Source organism: Anguilla anguilla, chromosome 13 (genome assembly GCF_013347855.1).
Source record: "Anguilla anguilla isolate fAngAng1 chromosome 13, fAngAng1.pri, whole genome shotgun sequence".
NCBI lineage: Eukaryota > Metazoa > Chordata > Actinopteri > Anguilliformes > Anguillidae > Anguilla > Anguilla anguilla.
Window position 1 is genome coordinate 36348282 of NC_049213.1, and position 4703 is coordinate 36352984.

At 46.1% G+C, this 4703-nt stretch overlaps 1 long non-coding RNA gene across 1 annotated transcript; it reads right to left on the bottom strand.

Moving 5' to 3' along the window:
• Positions 1 to 271: 271 nt before the first annotated feature.
• Positions 272 to 2201, bottom strand: LOC118211703. Its single transcript, XR_004762063.1, has 3 exons — positions 2167 to 2201; positions 1303 to 1412; positions 272 to 343 (listed from the first exon to the last, which is right to left on the bottom strand). It is a non-coding gene; the product is annotated as an uncharacterized LOC118211703 (long non-coding RNA).
• Positions 2202 to 4703: the final 2502 nt, after the last annotated feature.

A 4703-nucleotide genomic window follows, 5' to 3' on the forward strand; every position in this document is an offset into this window, starting at 1 on the left:
GCCTGCTCAGTGTTTCACCGCATCAAGCTGAGTGGGAACAAAGACTGCGCCTACTCAAAAAGACACCTCTGTGTTTCAAAGCAGCCCATTGTTCCTGGGCGCGAGCGGGACCGGTTTTGATCCAGAGGCCTGCTTTCGGTGGAGCCGCACGGGGGCCCGCACGCATCCGTAATCAGTACCGGTTCCATATCTGCGGTCGACGGTCGCCTCCTTCGTTTTCTCGCTCCCGAATTTCCAGAAACTCCCACGGCGGCTCGTCCCTCCAGCGGCGCGGCGGGTTAGCGACCTGTCACAGCCGGCAACTGTTGACCTTCTGTTCTCCGGAAGGAGACGCTTGATTTTTCTTTCAAAAAAAATAAAATAAAAAATAAAAAAATATTTATAGTCTCGGGACAGATTGTAAGGAAATGTCACGGAATGGCATCGCGGGGCGAAGGACGGACAGATGAGAGGAGGTGGCCTCTTTTAAGCGACTGCCGATCCATACGTCTTTTATGTCGTTTTTTTTTTTTTTTTTTGACGTTATCCGTTCTACTCGAGGCCGAAGCAAAGAACAAAGGGGGAGGGGCGAGTAACCCACGACGACAGTAGCCATGGAGATCTGAGGGCATCGCGGTTTCACTGCGTGCAGTGGCGTCAGACCCCGAGGCCGTGTCTCTGCGCTCTGCGCGGAGTCAATTTTGCGTTGGGGGGGCCTCAACAGGGGGGCCGTCTGGCCTCTTATAGGGGTGCGAGCGGACATCGAAGGGAAAAAGGCCATATTCAGACAGAGGAGGAATGCCGCATTTTTCGAAAGAACATTTCATACCTTTTCTCTCGTCCCCCCAAATGTGAAATTCCCAAATTGTTTTGTGTACCCATCTCGACCAATTTCTGAGCGCGTACGCACACGCACAGATACATTACCTGACCGCCAGGTTTCATAAATGTGACTCAGAGTCAATTTTACTCTGAACCTTTTCATTATAACTGGAAAAAAAAAGGCCCCACACAGGTTGCACGATGAATCCAAATAATTTAAGGGACACATCCGCCCTTTATGCTGTACCCTACACAGAGAAAAGACTTTGGGAGAGCACTCGCCGGAGACTTTGGATCTTACACGTTTGGCTATACTCCTTTATTAAAAGCCAATCTGGAGTCAGAAGCAGGTACCGCACCAACATTTCGATTTCAGCCGAGCTTAATGCCACGCAACAGAAAAACTGTGCTCGGTAAATACGCTGATATCAAAGGCCGTACTGCACTGCGCAGTCTACCTGAGATACTTTGTCATGGCGAATCAAGGTGTGCCCAACTCACCTGAGGCGAGCAGAGAATGTTGTGCATCTGCAGTGCAGCTTTGAAACTCTCTTCTCGTTAAGATCTGTGCCTCAGGGCCGTGGCAAGCAGTCCTGTCAGGTGTAGTGTACCTGTCCAGGAAGACACAGCAAGAGTCCTATGATGTTGTCAAGGCAAGCCTCTGAACTACAGATGGGAGACATGGGGCATATTAAGCATTTAGTTTGTGTCTTTTCAACTTGGCTGGGTATAGGCCTAAAGTATCAATCTTTTTTATTTGTATTTTTTATAACTTGCAGTACTAAAACTTGTTCATAGACTTTACAACTTATTGAGTTTAATAGACTATTTAAGTGACATAATACATGCACTTCACTTCAATTATATTTTATTGATGCTTTTTGTGATGCTCTGCAACCAACAGGTCCATCCCTGTCAACTGAACCCATAAAAAAAAACTCAGAAGTAGAAATGCAATTATGGCTTATCAATATCGAGCACTGATGCAAAGATCTGAGAATTAAACAAAAAACGAATCACTTTCTGCGATAAGACACCGTCAAAATTAGCACAAGCGGTAGCCTATGTCTTAGCGGGATTGCTAAAGAGCACAATTTAGGGAAAATAAAGTGTTTTTGACATAAAGAAAGACTCTAAATGAGGAGGTGTTATGAAACACGATGCGCTTTAAAAGGCGTACATGCGAAGGAAGATGCAATCGCTCTGCACTATTGCGAAAACAGCGCCGTTCGTTCACGGGACCCACCCCAACGGGGCTACACGGTCGAGCAAATCAGATGGAAGATACATAAGCAACAGGACAGCACAAACGAATAATTATCCAGATTTTTTTTTAAACAGAGCAGAGAAAATGCGTTTTTCTACCCTTACAGGTGTGGAAACATGCTGCCTCCCCTCGGGGTTCACGTGTTTATGCACACCTGGGTGTTATTTATGGCTGTTCTTAATCCGTGTGTTTGTTTTTTTTTCTGTGGTGCACACCTGAGCTGATCGCTGTGTAATCCTGGCAGGCGCTTTCAGACAGGACGATCACAATAAGCTCCGCCCTCCTGCCTTCTGATATGAAGAATGACCAGAATTAAATCAAAAAGTTCGCGAAAAAAAATTGGACTAAAGTTAGCAGGTCACTGGAAATGAGATGTAAGTGCAGAAAGCAGATGTTTAAAAAAATACTGTTGCGATGAGATCCCCATTAAAGCATGGTTTTTCTATTTGTATATTTCCCCTAAGGTTTGTGGCTACAATCTGAGTGGAGTCTATTTAAGAATAAGGCAACAGTAGAGCAATAATTCAAATGAAATAATTTGAATTCTTCAAAGTGGTGCAGTCTACGTTACCATAGGCACATTTCTGTCCTCGACGACCTTCGTTCACTAGGTTTTCACGTCTTATAGGTCCATGTTGATGCAAATGCCTTTATTGCAGCCAATGATTACTGAACTGGGTGGAGGTGAGAAATACTCTGTTTTTACGGGGGGTGGGGGGGGGGGGGGGGGGTGGGGGGAGGAAATAGCAGGAAAAGGGACCTAAACGTGTACAACACAGTCAGACAAAAAAATGTTGAATGGTAGTTTATAGTAAAAGGAATCAATTGCCATGTTCAACAATTGCAACAAATAGCCTACAGTGCAATCTCTTTTCACCCAAACCTTTTACTGTACTTACTTCAGTCCATTGTTGATGGCACCAGAGGGTAGAGAACACTGTGCAGTAGTATTAAAAGAACTCCCGCAGTCTAGTTACTTGTGAAATCAACCAGAACAATGGCCAGGTGACAACACCGATAGAACACCAATGCATTTTGGTCGCACTGCCCGAGCAGACTACTGGATTCAAGTACTAGAAAGAAAGTAATAACATTATTGCATTTCTCATGCTAACTCAGATTGGTGGTGAAGGCCTTGAAAAACAAATATTCACGGTGTCAGCAGAGCGGTTTTCTTTTAAATTTATTTGATTTAATCCTTCTGACTGTTATTCTATTTTCTAATTTTAGGCAAAAAAAAAATCCCAAAATAGATCTTTAGACATGGTCAGAAGTAATATACAAAGCTAGTTTGGAGACAGAAAATGGCAGGGTTTAAAAGACAAATGCAGACCTAATTCTTATTCAAGAATGAAAAACAAAAACATATTTTGAGTCCATATTTATCTCTTTTGTCATCGCCCATCACTTTTCACAATACTTTCATCTTTTCCTGTCAAAAAATTGAGAGCTTAAATTCAACCCTACCCAACCTTGCACCATCAAAAGAACAGTTTTGTTTACACCACCATGCACAGACCTGGGTCTATGACAATAATATGACTGCTGGCATTGTGTTACAGGAAACAGACAACTATGCCTGAGGTTGCAGAGGTTGCAGGTTCAAATCAAAAGAGTATTGCTATTGTAGCTACCCTTGAGTCAGTACCACAATCTGTTACTGATACAGAAAATATACCTGCCTGCATAAGTAGATTAAATCATTAAATAAATAATAATTCACCGGTTTATGATGCCCGATAAGCACATAAATGATATCACACATAGGACCTGCATGCTTGCTCTGGCCGCAAATGAACGTTGCATGTCCTCCCTGAACTTTCTGCTTCATTCCCCCGCTCGATTGATAGAGGAGTCCGCATTCACAAGTCATTATCAAAACTGAAGCCGCGTAGCGACGCCGCGGAGCACTGCATGCAAATTCATGCAGATCCCGCTAAAGAACCGCGCGCGGCTAACGGCGGGGCGGCGAGCGTGATTCAGGATGCGATGCCGAGCGCCTCCCGAACAGATCGTTTCAGCACCCCCGCTCCACGGCCGCAGTAGATTGCATGTTCCGCGCAACCATCAATTCTACCCCGGGGTAAACGCGCAATCAATTTTACCGCGCGGCGGTAAACGCGCAATCCAATTTCTGCGGGCCTAAGAACCCACGGCCTCGACACACACACACTCACACAAGCACACGCACACACACACACGCACGCACGCACGCACACGCACACACAGACACACAGACACACACACACGCACACACGCACACGCACACACACACGCGCACACACGCAGACACACACACACACACACACACACAGACACACACACACACGCACGCACGCACGCACGCACACACACACACACACACGCACACACACACACACGCACACACACACACGCGTGAGACATGATGAGGCTGGACAGACAATTACAGGGCGGAGCGTTACTTTTCTTCACCATGGTTACAGCCAGGGGCACCGTGTTCTGTGTGTGTGTGTGCCTGTATGTGTGTGTGTGTGTGTGTGTGGGGGGGGGGGGGGGTTAGGGTTAGGATGATTGTGTTTGAGACTCCTCCGCCATAATTGTGCAGGGATGGGGGTGGCCCTTAGGGGGGGGCTGGGGGGGGGTTGGCCCAAAG